Below are 15641 nucleotides of genomic sequence, written 5' to 3'. Positions count from 1 at the left end.
CGACAACCGGGCCTTTCCTCTCCCACTCCAAGTTCCTCTGCAGCCCAGATGAGATACCCTTAACCCTGGCACCACGTAGGCAACACAGCCTTCGGGATCCTCGATCCTGGCTACAGAGAACAGTATCTATTCCCCTAACTATACTATCCCCAATTACAACTACATTTCTTTTTTCTCCCCCCAATCCCTCCCTTCCCACGGTGCTATGGTCAGTTTGCTCATCCTCCCTACAGTCCCAGCTCTCATCTACACAGGGAGCAAGAATCTCTATCCTGTTGGATAAGGACTGAGGCTCCTGCAGTGCTACTTCCTGGATCCCTCTACCTGCCTCACTCATAGTCACACCCTCCTGTCCCTGACCACTGGCTGAATTTAAGGTAGTTAATCTAAGGGGTGTGACTGTCTCCTGAAACACAGCGTCCAGGAAACTCTCTCCCTTCCTGATGTGTTGCAGTGTCCAAAGCTCAGACTCCAGCTCATCAACTCTCAGCAGGAGTTCCTCGAGCATTTGCTACAGATGTGGTCACTAGGAACCACAATGGGGTCCATCAGGTCCCACATCATGCAGCTACAACACATCGTCTGGCCCTGCATCTCTATTTTATTTAATTAGTTTTTCAATTTGTTTTTAAATTTCCTACTGGTCTTTAGTTTATTAATCTGTAAAATATTTCTCCTACTTACCTTTAATCTGAAAGCAAGTTAGAATAGAGGTTCAAAATACACTTTCTAAAATCAATTGGAACTCGCTTTCTCTGCTGAGTTGATGCTGAAGTGGTAGATCTCTGATCCTAGGCCCCAGTAGTCACCTTTAATCTGAAATCAACTTAGAATAGGTAGTTCAGTTACTTACCAACCAATGAACTTACGGTTTTCCTGTGATGTCACTCTTTGCTTTTTTTCACTTGGCGAGAGTGACTGTAGAGGACATTCTTCCCGGACTGCTTCACCGCGACAGTGACTGCAGAGGACACTCTTCCCGGACTGCTTCACCGCAACAGTGACTGCAGAGGACACTCTTCCCGGACTGCTTCACCGCGACAGTCACGGCAGAGGACTCTCTTCCCGGACTGCTTCCCGGCAACAGTGACTGCAGAGGGCATTCTTCCCGGACTGCTTCCCGATGACGGTAACTGCAGGGGACACTCTTCCCAGACTGCTTCACGGCAATGGTGACTGCAGAGGACACTCTTCCCGGACTGCTTCACGGCGATGTTGACTGCAGAGGACACTCTTCCCGGACTGCTTCCTGGCGATGGTGACTGCAAAGGACACTCTTCCCGGACTGCTTCACCATGATGGTAACTGCAGAGGACACTCTTCCTGGACTGCTTCCCGGCGACGGTGACTGCAGAGTACACTCTTCCCGGACTGCTTCATGGTGACGGTGACTGCAGAGGACACTCTTCCCGGACTGCTTCACGGCGATGGTGACTGCAGAGGGCACTCTTCCCGGACTCAAACCGGTACTCCACATATAACACACACATAACCAACTGTGGCCTAATACAGGTCAAATATTAAGGAAATTAAATATAATTTAAAAAAACAACATAATTAACTTCTCAATAATCTTAACATCCAATATCCTTTGGTTTTTCTGTCTCGTCACCTTTGGGCAGCAATATCTAATGAACCCTCTCAACCACAAAATCCTTGATGGCATTATCTGTCTCACAAACCAATAAAGAATAGCTACAGTTTGGACTAGAAATAAATTAAATTAAATATCATGATTCCACAGTGACACAGCCAGATGTTCCTAATGTATTGTTATAGAATGTAGGCTGGTTCTATGCATACATTTAAATAATATAATTAAGGGCTTCTTTGATCTCCCTACAGTAAGAGTTAACAGAATCACTTACATAACCGATTGGGCATGTATTTCATAATTCAAGTGCTGAATCATCCACACCCCACATTAGAGATGAATTGAACACACAGAATGTTTAATATAGGCAGCATCTTAGTAAGCTGTGAAATATAAGTTGAACCACAAGGAATGCTTTGTGCAACGAAAATGTAGGACTCTGTGCTCTAGGGGCTGTTCCCAGGGATGCACACCAAGGCAAACATCGGTAGCCGCTAGAGGACCATAACCCGGTGAAAGGCGCTCTTTGGTCAGCCTGAAACGTATTGGTGTTGCGGTACTGGTGACAGGTGTTTCAGGCTGTCACATTCCAAGGTCCAGGACTATACACGCTGAGGGATGCACTGAAGCCTGGGGCAACTGCTGCAAAGACTCAATGGGGACAGGTGACAGTCTAAATGTAATGACTTGATGGGCTGGACAGGTTTCAACAAGAAACAGATAAATTTTATTACAGTGAGCTTTTCAGATGCTGCATGCTCGATCAGGACACTTGTCAGGAAAGCCACGCCCCCTGGATTACCCATGCTTAGGGCTCATTGGTCAGACCCTCCAAGAACACCATGTGACTGCTGATTGAGAGCAGGAGAGGCAATAACTTCAGTTACCACATTTCCTGCCCCTTTGCTTTTTAACATGTTTCTATTTACAGGGACCATTTGAATATCCAGCAACACATACATATATACAACTTCAGGTGATTAAAGGTTAAGTTTCTGAGGTGCTTTCCTTATTCAGTTAGAGCAGCATACCTCTGCCACTTGAGGTTCCCCCAAAGGATCGACATGACCAGGAAATGCAGCACAAGACACATCATTAGAAAGTGTCAGTTCAGGGTTAGGCAACTCTACAGAGACATCGGGCATGTCTATTCTAGGTCGATCTGTCACCTCAGGGATTGATGGTTCGATGTTAATCACAGGCGGAATAGTTGGTTGTTGGAATGTCTCTCTATCATGAACACGGCCCACATGTTTTCAAACAATTTGGTCTTCCACTTTCACCTGGAAGGACAAGGGACCAGTCTCTGAGACAATGGTTCCAGTAACCCAACAAGGTCCACTTCTGAAATTCTGCATGAATACCGTGTCTCCTGCAGTGAATGTGTGAGCTTTGCTTTGAATATCGTGCTTCAATTATTGATTACTTTGATTCTTCTCTGCCTTCCCCTCTAACTTTGGAAACACCAGACTTAACCTTGAACGTAGATGGCGTTCCATCAATAATTCAGATGGTGTTGAACCCGTGGTCGAATGTGGCATGTCCGATAACTGAGAAGAAAGTGGGAAAGTCGAGTTTCTAAAGTACCTTTGGATAACCTCTTCAGTCCAGATTCGAAAGTTTGCACAGCTCTCTCAACTAAACAATTTGATGAGGGATGGTATGGGGCTGTTTTAATATGTCTGATTCCATTTAACTTCAAGAGCTTCTGAAACTCAGTACTGATAAAGACTGTATCATTATCAGAAATGATGAACCCCGGTAGGCCATGTGTGCTAAAACAATAATGCAGCTTCCTGATAGTTGCGCACGATGTTGATAATCTGACTTTGTATACATCCATCCATTTAGAATGTGCATCTGTGATCAATAAAAACATGGTACCTAAGAATGGACCTACATACTCTATATGTAGTCTCATCCATGGTCAACCAGGCCACTCCCATGTATGCAGTGGTGTTGAAACAGGAAACTTCTGTTGTTGCTGATAATGGAGACAGTACTTGACCACGGTTTCAACATCAGTGTCAATGTCCGGCCACTAGATATAGCTTAGCGCAAGCATTTTCATCTGGAAATGCCTGGATGCGCACTGTGAAGCTCTGCCAAGAGTGGTTCTCTTCCGTGTGAAGGAACGACGACTCCTGATCCCCACAACAAGGTTCCATCTCGACAACTTAACTCTGTTTTTCAGGCATGGAATGGTTTTATCTCTTCAGATACGGGTGAATTTGACTGCCCTTGCAATACAGGGTCTCTGAGTTTTGACAAAATTGGATCTCTGTTCATCCAATTTCTAATTTGCTTCACACATACAGCTGAAGAATCCAAGAGATTCAGTACAAGCATAACTTCTTGTGGCACTGGAGGGTGCACAATGCTATCTGGTAATGGGAGACGACTGAGTTGCAGTATACAAGCCAGGATGGTGCATAAAGGTATACTCATACACAGATATCAAAGCCCAATGTTGTATTCCTGCTGATGCCATTGGCAGCGAGGTCTTACCCTCACTGAATAAACCCATTCATGGTTTATGGTCAAACAAAAATAAAAATACCTGGAAAAACTCAGCAGGTATAGCAGCATCTGCGGAGAGGAACACAGTTAACGTTTCGGGTCCATATGACTCTTCAACAAGGCTACATGCTCAAACAGGACCCTCGTCAGGAAAACTCCGCCCTCCGGATTACCCGCGCTAAGGGCTCATTGATTAGAGCCTCCAAGAGCATCACGTGATCCCTGATAGACAGCAGGAGAGGCTATACCTTCAGTTACTACACTAAGTACTTATTACATAGTTCAGCAAATGGCTGGAAATTGTGTGAAGCACCACACCCTCGCCCCAGGTTGTGTGGATCAGAGAAGGTTGACATGAAATACATGTGTATATTGTAAATATAGCCTGTAATTGTAAATGTAATGAAGCACCTCAGAGGGCCATGTATGGTATTGTTAGAAATAAAACTCTATTACACTTTATGTAATGTTAAAGCTGAACTTTTTTTTTATTCATTCATGGGATGTGGGCTTCACTGGCTAGGCCAGCATTTACTGCCCATCCCTAATTGCCCTTGAAGGAAGCATATTTTTTGAAATGAGCAAGATTACAGAATGAAATTGAGGTAAACAGACAACTTGCAAAACAGGGGCACAGTCTCAGGATAAGGGCCAATCATTTAAGACTGAGATGAGGAGGGATTTGTTCACTTAAAGGGTTGATAATCTTTGGAATTCGCTACTCCAGAGAGGATGTTCCATCATTGAGTAGATTTGGACTTTCAGGGATTCAAGAAATATGGGGAGAAGGCAGGAAAATGGAGTTGAGAGAGAAGATCAGCCATGATCGTGTTGAATGGAGGAGCAGGCTTGATGGGCCGTATGGCCTATTATAGCTCCTATTTCTTATGTTCTTCTATAACCTGCTCACCCAGGAGAAAGCTGGGGAAAGTAACTTTGTTTTACCTTATTGATAGTTTAAAATTAGAAAGCAACTTTGTCTTAAATTGTTCTTTATATGTTTTTAACTAAACTTTACTGAGTTTAAGGCTGGCAGAAAAGGGCATCATAGGACCTGAAGATGAACCAGTGTTGACTACCTTGCAATATCTTTGTCCCTTGCAGCAGCTAATCTATGCTGAATGATTATTAAAGATTCTAATCATTTTATCCTTGTTTTCTTAAGACAGTTTCTATTTTTTCCTATATGAAATTAATTTTATGTTTCTTTCATTCCGCTACCTTGACGTTCTATCCTCCTGCCATGCCGATTAATGTCCTGTGCCTTTTGGGGGTCTTTTGTTTGCTTCATCCAAATGGCTACTGCTCGTGTCTGAGCACAGGGAGTGAGTTCTGTTGTTCAGCAACAGCAGCAATTGCACTTCTGCAGGAACTTTCACATAAACAGTTGCTTGATAGTCCAGGACATTAAACATTGTTGAAAAGAGAGACAAATGTGTCAAAACGTTTGCCCTTGCACTCACCAAGACAAACGCAAGAGTGCCTATGAAGGTGGGGAGAGATTCGCAAGCTGTGGAGGGGTTCAAGATGCGAATTATGGGGTGCAGCACATGATGACTGCAGCATTGCCATCAGCAGCTAAGGAAGGGCTAACCAGAGCTGGAAAAGCAAAGGGTGCATCCCGGGATATAGAGGATTGCCTTGGTAAGGAAGAATGAGGCTATGAAGAAATAAAAAAAAATGAAAACCAGCCCCCTTTAAAGCCGACATGCTAAGGGACAGGGAGCCATAAGGTGTTAAAAATAAAAGGAGCAAAGTACAGGGTATGCATTAGTGACTTAGTTCTGGATTGGTTCATGAGAGGCCTGGACAGAGTTGTTAGGGGAAAACTGTCCCATTTGGTGGAAGATAATGAACAAGGGGACACAAATTTAAGGCAATTGTCAAAAGAAACAATAGAGAGCTGAGGAAAAAACATTTTGGCTTAGCAATTGGTTAGGAATGCACTACCTGAGAGTGTGGCGGAGGCAGGTTCAATCGAGGAAATTAAGAGGGAATTGGGTTATTATTTGAAAAGGAAGAATAAGCAGGGCTATGGGGAGAAGGTCGGGGAGTGGCACTAGGTAAATTGTTCAGAGCAAGACATAACAGGACGAATGGCCTTCTTCTGGGATTCTGGGTTGTAGTCTATTGTAAGGGAGCGTGTAAGAGGCCAGCCACGAGAATGCGAATCAAACTCAGTTGGTGATGGCATGGCTGAGGTTTTCAGTGGGGGTTGGTGTTGAGCGAGGTGGGCAACGCTGCAGGAGTGAAAGTCTTCATGATGGACTAATTCACAAGTTTGAAACAGAGCTCCGGGTGAAGCGGAACATTCATGTTTCGCACCATCAGGTTCGGTCCAAGTAATGCCCTCCCTATTTCTCATTTATCTCTACACTTGGACAATGTACAAGGAGCTTTTGAAGCCAAATCATTGTGCAAATTTAAACAGTAGTGGCCCCAACACTGATCCCCAAGGCTCCCCACTCAGTTCTTTCCTCCAGTCTACATTACTCCTCTTATAGTATCCATTGCTTCTACCCTTCAGCTAATTTCTTAGCATTTCCTAAAATTTAACTTGAATTCCTACAGATTTGTTTGTAATTAGCATCTATTAATGTGGAACTTCATGAGATGATATTGAAGTCAGAGCATATCATGTTATAGGAACATCTACTCTTTTTATGGCTTGTCATTTCCTCAGAATAAAGTCAAGAAGGTTGGTTAGGCAGGATTCACTCCTTCTGAGTCCACATTGCCTTCTGTTTATGAGGTGATTATTGTGTAAATAATCTTCCAATTTATTCCTGATAATCAATACCATTATTTTACCTATGGGTCTATAGTTACTTGAGTCTCTTGCTTTGTTTGAATATTTGAGCAGGGGCTTATGTCAGCCTGTTCTCGACCCCAATTAACTGGTAACTCCAGTGATGTCCTCAATGTGTAAACATTGACAAGGAATGTTGCTAGGCTGTGAAGGCTATCACAGTCTCATCTCAGCCAGCATCTACACATGCACTCTTAGCAGGAATTACCATACAATGATCAGGTGAGGAAACCATGGTTAAATGCTCTCCCACATTCTGTCCTCTGTAAACTTGAGGTCATCCAAAACTCTGCTGCCTGTGTCTTAATTCACATCAAGCCCCATTCACCTATCACCCCTGTGCTCAGTGACCTACATTGGTTCCTGTTCAAGCAATGCCTTGATTTTAAAGCTCCCATCCTTGTTTTCAAATCCCTCCATGGTCTCACCCTCTCCCTTTCTCTGTAATCTCTCCAGCCCCAGGGCTCTCTGAGATTTTCTTTTATTTATTCTTTAACAGGATATGGGCAACACTGGGTAGGCCAGCATTTGTTCCCCGTCACTAATTGCTCTAGAGATGAGCGACCTTCTAGTTCTAGCCCCTTGGACATCACTGACTTTAATTGATCCACCTTCAGTGGCTGTGCCTTCAGTTGCCTAGGCCCTAAGCTCTACCCTCTTGTTTTTGTACCTCACTTTTCTCTTTTACTATACCCCTTAAAACCTCCCTCTTTGACCAAGCTGCTGTTGAATGCAGTGCATCATTGACCAAGCAATGATCTGGCAATTCAGCACAAACCAGGAAACAAATCCAGCACCAATTGCCTCAAAGGCACTTATTCACCCACTGATGAATACTCTGAAAACTTTTATCTGGAAATGATCATTCCAGTAATCCTGAAATCCCCTGGCCCTATTCAAGTGTATAACTTCAACACGATAAAAGGTAGGTGAGATTTATCCCTAAATTAGATTGTGTTGTTTATAGTTTTGCAAGCAACTGATTTAAAAAAAATGTTTCCAAAATGTGATAAAACGAAATGTGAATAGAGTGTTTTTCATGCTCAATTTTTTAATTGCACAACTGATCTTTCTGGGCCATTAGAGATCAGATGTCACTTGAGATTCATTGAAGGCACATGTAGATCAGTCAAGCTGGGGAATCATAGCTTCCCTTTCCCGAAGAACGTTAACCAGTCAGTTGGGTTTTCTGACCACAGTCAATTCTCTCATTAGAAAATCAGGGAATCACAGATGTACATGTTCTTTTTTAATGCTAAGTGAAGCTGTCCTCTGTTTTGGTTGAGGGAACTTTAGGCCTCATAGAAAATGACTTACAGCACACACTGACTGCTGAGAGAACCCGTGAGAGCCATCTCCTCCAACCCGATTGCCTGTTTCATTGAGAACTGAAAGTTAATCCTTGGGTTTATGGTGGCCAAATGCATGTTATAAGATTATTTACTGAGGTAAGTTTTTCCTAGAAAAGAATAGCAACCAGCAGTTGTACGTAATTTCAGAATGAAACGGTGATATTTTTCTGATCTAAGAATCTGTTAATTTGCTCCGTACTGTTCCAATTTGAGTACGTGTGCTGCTGAAATGAATACAAAACCTTAACATCTGTTGTGAAGGCAGTAAATGTGAGGAATTTTATGAATAAGCCTTCAATGTTGTTCATAATTCTTTCAACCTATCACTAATTTCTGTTCACATTGTAGTATAAGGGTCTGGCACATAAAGGATTAACGTGGGACTGAGTATATTACTGCCCACACAGTGATGTAAGAGAACACATAACCCACACCTAGGACTCAGTATAGTGTTGGACAGAGCTGTGTGTCAAAGCAAGCATGGAGTCAGATCCCAGCTTGGACCTTTACTGTGCCTATGTATATAGTTTCAAGTAGTTAATAAATACTTACTGTTGAACTACCTAAGACTATGAATACTCTATTAAGACCTATTAACTATGCCCAACACCTTACCCACATATCTTTTCATTTAGTCCATTCTTTCTGAGGCTCCTCACTTACGCAGTTTGTTGTTGTAACATATATCGGACTGATGACCATGTTGTGGAGCATGACTTTTAACCTGGCACTCATTTGTAAAACTAGGTTGTGCGGCAAAAGGTGGCTAGAAGAAAAAATGCCCTTGTGTTTGTACAAAGTGGGATTTCTGGTTTCCTCATGGTGAAGAACAATGAAGTAACCTACATCCCTTTATTCTCAATGATGTTGTTTAATCTGATGATTATTATGGGGTGCAACAAGTTCAGTGATGTGTGGGAGGGTCTTTTTTCTGTCACAGTTCATGGAAAATCTTGGAAATTCCAGATAGGTGGTCACAGAGGCCCCTATTCATTTGACCATGTACTTCTCCCTTTTGGTCTTAGTTCCATTTGAAGATAACGCACTTCAGGATGTGGGTTCTTGAAAGGATTATTGTGACTCAGGTTGCTGGGGAACTTGTACTATGGTATATGAGCCAAGAGCAATAGAAGCATATTTGATCCTGTTCTGATCTTTATTCAGTTAATAAGTGAAGCCAGGATCAAATATGCTTCTGTTGCATTTATGATCTTCATGACTTGCTCAGTGGGAGGCATAGGATGGAGACCCAAACTCTGCCTCCACGCCAGTGAAGCAAAGCTAGTGAGCTAGTTAACTCATGTGATATGATGTGGAAAATAGCAATAGAGGAAAATAGAACCAGATTGCTCTGTTGCAAGGACCCTACGAGAAAGATGTGATTGCATTAGAAAGGGCAGAGAGGAGATTTATGAAGACTTTGCTGGGAATGGAAAATTTTAACTACAAGAAAGTAAAGGGCTGTCCTGTTTGGAACAGAGGAAGCTGAGGGGAGTTTTAATTGAAGTGTATAAAATTATGAGGGACCTAGATAGAGTGGATAGGAAGGACCTATTGCTCAATAACCAGGAGACATCGGTTTAAAGTAATTGGCAGAAAGAATATAGGAGAATTGAGAAGAAATGTTTTCACCCAGAAAGCGATGGGGATCTGGAACCCACTGCCTGAAAAAGTAGTGTTGGCAAAAAACCTTGACTGCATTTAAAAGACACTTGGACATGCACTTGAAATGCTGTAACCTTCAGGGCTACAGTAAGAATTGGAAAGTGAGATTAGGCTAGTATCTCTTTCTTCAGCGAGCACAGACACGGTGGGTTGAATGACCTCATTCAGTGCCAGAGGTTTTCCCTGTCACTAAGATTAAAGGTGTGCTATTGTTACACAGCACAGGGCGAGTTCCTGGAACAACCACTCCCAAAAGCTTCCGTTCATTGTGAAAGTATGTGCAGGTGGGCAAATCTTCAAATGCCGGAAATCTGACGCACAGGGAACGTGCCAGAGACGCAACAAGCTTGTCAATATTTACATGAAGAGGAGAAAGAAACATAAGATATTCTAAATAGAGATACGGAAGTTAATGGATTAAATGACCTGTAAACTGTTGAAAAGGAAAGCATGAAATTGATAAAAGGTTCTGCCCAGGAAGGCAGAAGAAAGAACGGATAAAAAAATTGGACATTTTTATTGTCAATGATGTTACTTGTCTCATGCTTAATATAAGGTTGAACAAGTAAAAGATCTCGGCAATGGAAAAGGTGTTAAAAGAACACAAGAAGGTACAAAGAATTTAGATGGTGAAAAGAGTGAGAATAATCTTTAAATCCCCGCACTTACAGGTCTGAAAAATAGCAGTGGATGTTGCAAAAATGGTAGATACGCACATGTGAACAAGGAGCAGGAGTGGGCCTTTCAGCCCCTCGAACCTGCTCTGCCATTTAATAAGATCATGGCTGATCTGATAGTAACCTCAAACCTACGCCCGATAACCTATCACCCCCCTTTGCTTACCCAGAATCTATCCACCTCTGCCTTAAAAATTTTCAAAGACTCTGCTTCCATCACCTGTTCATGAAGAGAGTTCCACGACTCATGGTCCCCTCAGAGAAAAAATTTCGCCTCATCTCCGTTTTAAGTGGGTGACCCCTTATTTTTAAACAATGACCCCCTAGTTCTAGGTTCTCCCACAAGAGGAAACATCCTCTCCACAGCCACCCTGTCACGACCCCTCAGGATCTTAAATGTTTCAATCAAGTCACCTCTTACTCTTCTAAACTCCAGCGGATACAAGCCTCGCCTGTCCAACCTTTCCTCATAAGCTAACCCACCCATTCCAGGTATTAGTTTGGTAAACCTTCTCTGGACTACATTCAATGCATTTATATTCTTGCCTAAATAAGGTGGCCAATACTGTACACAGTACTCCAGATGTGGTTTCACGAGTGCTCTGTATAACTGAAGCATGGTCTCCCTACTTGTGTATTCAATTCCCTTCACAATAAATGATAACATTCTATTAGTTTCCTAATTACTTGCATACTAACCTTTAGTGATTCATGCACTAAGACACCCAGGTCCCTCTGCATCTCAGAGCTCTGCAATCTCTCACCATTTAGATAATATGCTTTGCTTTTATTCTTCCTGCCAAAATTGACAATTTCACATTTTGCCACATTATACTTCATTTGCCAGATCTTTGCCCACTCATTTAACCTATCTCTATCTTTTTGTAGCCTCCTTAGGCTCTCTTCACTACTTATTTTCCTACTTATCTTTGTGCCATCAGCAAATTTGGAAACCATCTCTTCATTCAAGTCATTTATATAAACTGTAAACAGTTGAGGTCCCAGCACTGATCCCTGTGGCACCTCACTTGTTACATCTTGCCAACCTGAAAAAGACCCTCTGTCGACTCTCTGTTTCCTGTTAGCCAGCCAATTTTCTCTCCATGCCGATATGTTACCCCCTATACCATGAGCTTTTATTTTACGCAATAACCTCTGATATGGCACTTTATCAAATGCTTTCTGTTCCCCTTTATCCACAGCACTTGTTACTCCTTCAAAGAACTCCAATAAGTTGGTTAAACATGATTTCCCTTTCACAAAACAAAATGTTGACTCTGCCTGATTACCTTGAACTTATCTGACTGCCCTGTTATAACTTCTTTAATAATAGCTTCTAACATTTTCCATATGACAAGCTAACTGGCCTGTAGTTTCCTGCTTTCTGTCTCCCTCCCTTTTAGAATAGTGGAGTTACATTTGCTATCTTCCAATCCAATGGGACCTTCCCCGAATTTAGGGAGTTTTGGAAAATTAAAACCAATGCATCAACTATCTCACTAGCCATTTCTTTTAAGACCCTTTTTTCTACGTGCATACATCCAGTACAAGAATTGTATTTTGATAAAGAGTCATAGCAAAAACCGCATCTCTCCTACAACTGCATGCCTGTGTCAGCCATGGTTCAGCTGGTATACTTTTGCCTTGAGCTATTTGGCACCACAAAACTGCTCACCCATCCAATCAGATCATGGTTGATGTTCTACCTCAACTCAATCTTCCTGCACTACCCTCAAGTCCCTTAATTCCCTTGGCATCTAAAATTCTCTCAATCTCTTGTCTTAAAAATACTCACTGATGGAGCAGTACAGAATTCCAGATTCACAATCCTTTGATTGGAGAAATTTCTCCTCATCTCAATTCTAAATGGCTGACCCCTTATTCTGAAACCGACACCTGGTTTGGACACACTGGCTGGGAGGGGGGTGGGGGTCATCCTCCCAGCATCTACCCTGTCAAGCCCCTTAAGAATTTTATGTTTCAATGAGGTCATCTCTCAATTTCCAAAAGTGCGACGGAATTTAAGCCTAGTCTACTCAATCTTTCCTCATAGGACAACCCCCTCATCTCAGGAATCAGTCCAATGAATCTTTGTTGCATACCCTCTAAGGAGATCAAGACTGTACAAAATACTTCATGTGTGGTCTCACCAGGGCCTTACATAATTGTAATAAGTCCTGGGCTTGCACTGGAAATATGTGTGGCTGTGCCCATTGGATAACAGCAAGGTCATCTTTGGCTGCGGCGACCCCACATTATTCCCATAGCTAAATAACTTGCTGGCTTTCACTTTCCAGTTTTGGACAGAATAAATAGCCACATGGGTGAACAGTTTCTGGCACCTGGGGGAGCTGTACTTTAGCACATGATAGAATCATAGAATAGTGCAGCACAGGAGGCCATTTGGCCCATCGCGTCTGCACCAGCTCTTTTGAAAGGTAATACAATTAGCCAAATGCCCCAGCCCTTATTCTATATTGCTGCATTTTTTTCTCATTCAGGTATTCATCCAATGCCCTTTTGAAGGTGTGAGAGATTCTGTGTTTTTTGCTAATGTTAAAGTTTCTCATATTAATTCTGGATGTTAGAGTTTAGGATAGACAGCATTTAGTGTTTGCTTTGTTGACTCTTGCAAAATAAAAACATTTTCTGCTTTAAACTGTGGAACCTTGTGGCTTCAGTAAATAATCAGGATTCTGAATTTCGTGTACTTTAAAAAAATGTTGCTGGTCTCTACTGAAATCGTGACAAAGGTTACTGAGAAACCTTGTACCCTCCGCCCTATTAGGCAGTGCTAAATCCTAACCGCTCATCAGCTAAAAGAGTAGGTCAGTGCCTTTAGGAGAGATACCCGGAGGAAAACCTGCTTTTACATTACAATAACATGTAAGTTAGTGTGCTACATAGGAGTTGTGACAGATTTTTGCGGTTGCATTTTACAATTACGCACAAAATGTTACATGTTAAACCATGTCACGTCTACAATGTGACCGATTAGGTTTTCTCTGTGGGTGTTTCCAATGTTACAGCTGCATTGGTTTTGATATTGAAACCTACGTGGGCAGGGGGAATGTGTAACAGTAATGACATTTAAATATAGTTCTGGGACTCGAATCAAAATTGGATACGCTGGGAGCCGATACGTGTACGGACATGTACGTAAGTTGGTGATAAGATCTTCAAATTGGTGTGACTGGAAACCTACACCTCAAAGGTGTTTTCCAAGTCAGGACTTTATATTGTCATTACTCTGTGAACTACAAAAGCAGAAGGAAACTCAAAGTCTGCGAGAAAGCAACAGAATTTTCCTTAGCCCCATCGTTTCTCTCCAGATCCTGGACTTGACTGCTTTGCTGCCCTGCCGGAATCCCTGCTGTAAGATCCTGCTCTACTTAGGAGCAATCCAGTGCTCTCTGCCACCAAGAAACGGTAACAATTTAAAAAAGTCTTATCTTCTGAGTTCCTGGGCTCCTCTGATGCAAACTGGCTCTTGGGCTTCATTTACTCTTAGAATATAGGAACATAGGGGCATAGGAGCACGAGTACGGCCATTCAGCCCGTTGAGCCTGCTCTGCTATTCAGTTAGATCATGGCCGATCATCTACCTCAACACCACTTTCCCATGCTATCCCCATGTCCCTTGATGTCATTCGTACCCAGAAATTTATCGATTTCTGTCTTGAACATGCTCAATGATTGAGCTTCCACAGCCCCCTGGGATAGGGAATTCTCAAGGCTCACTGCCCCCTGAGTGAAGGAATTCCTCCTCATCTCAGTCTTAAATGGCCTGCCCCTTATTCTGTGTCCCCTGGTTCTAGGCTCACCAGCCAGGGGAAACAACCTATTGACAAGTACCCTGTCACGCCCTGTGAGAATTTTGTAAGTTTCAATAAGATCACCTCTCATTCTCCTAAACTCCAGACAATACAGGCCCAGTTTCCTCAATCGCTCTTCATAAGATAATCCTGCCATCCCAGGGATCAGTCTGGTGAACCTCCACTGCATTCCCACCCTGGCAAGTATATCCTTCCTTAGACCAAAACCATACTCCAGGTGTGGTATCACCAAAGGCTCTATACAATTGCAGCAAGACATCTTTACTCCTGTTCTCAAATACCCTTGCAATGAAGGCCAACTTACCCTTTGGCTTCCTAATTGCTTGCTGCGCCTGCATGCTAGCTTTTAGTGACTCATGAACAAGGACATCCAGGTCCCTTTGGACACCAAAACTTCCCGACATCTCACCATTTAAGGAATACTCTGCATTTCTGTTTTTTTTCCACCAAAGTGGGTAACTTCACACTAATTCACATTATATTTCATCTGCCACATTGCTGCCCATTCATTTAGCCTGTCAAGACCCCATGAAGCCTCCTTGCATCCTCCTCACAACTTACAGGTGGAATTTTATGGCCCTGTCAGGATTTATCAACCTTTAATCCAATTAATTTTTTGAGTGCAACCTCTATATTAATACTAATTTCTTTTAGTTCCTCATTTTCACAAGCCCCTTGGTTGCCCAGTATTTCTGGGAGATTTTCTGTATCTTCCTCCATGAAGATAGGCATAAAGGAATTTTTTAGTTTCTCCACCCTTTCCCTATTCTTCATTATAATTTCTCCTGTCTCTGCCTGTAATGGACCCATATTTGTCCTTGTTAATCTTTTCCTTTTCACATACCTAAAGAAGATTTTACAGCCCATCATAAAAATATAATAACTCTCATAATATTATTGTGATTTATTGTAAACGTAGGTTAATAGTGGGGTGTGCATAGTTTCTGTGTGTGTGTGTGTGTGTGTGTGGGATTTAATTGAATTGGAGACAGCAGGTCTGGAGGCTTTGACTCATCACAGGAAGCTAGGTTTGAAAAGCTAAATACATAAACATAGCTGAAGTCTTAGAATGTGAGGTGAGGAGAATTTGCATTTTTAGATAAATCAGGGCAGTTTGAATTTCAAAGAGGTGGTAGGATGTTTACACCTAGCCAGAGAAGCTAGGCCAAGCAGTGTGTTTATTTTTCC

General features: G+C 42.4%; 1 protein-coding gene across 1 annotated transcript in view; it reads left to right on the top strand.

The window, feature by feature from the left end:
* Positions 1–13862: 13862 nt before the first annotated feature.
* Positions 13863–15641, top strand: part of ptafr (platelet-activating factor receptor) — a 39472-nt gene continuing 37693 nt past the window's right edge. The window contains exon 1 of the mRNA XM_078566311.1: positions 13863–14046. The gene's annotated coding sequence lies outside the window, so the exon portion shown is untranslated. The remainder of the gene's footprint in view (positions 14047–15641) is intronic.

This window comes from Cetorhinus maximus, chromosome 21 (assembly GCF_964194155.1).
Source record: "Cetorhinus maximus chromosome 21, sCetMax3.hap1.1, whole genome shotgun sequence".
NCBI classification, from domain to species: domain Eukaryota; kingdom Metazoa; phylum Chordata; class Chondrichthyes; order Lamniformes; family Cetorhinidae; genus Cetorhinus; species Cetorhinus maximus.
Note: the sequence above shows the minus strand (reverse complement) of the source record. Positions and strands in the feature narration are given on the sequence as shown.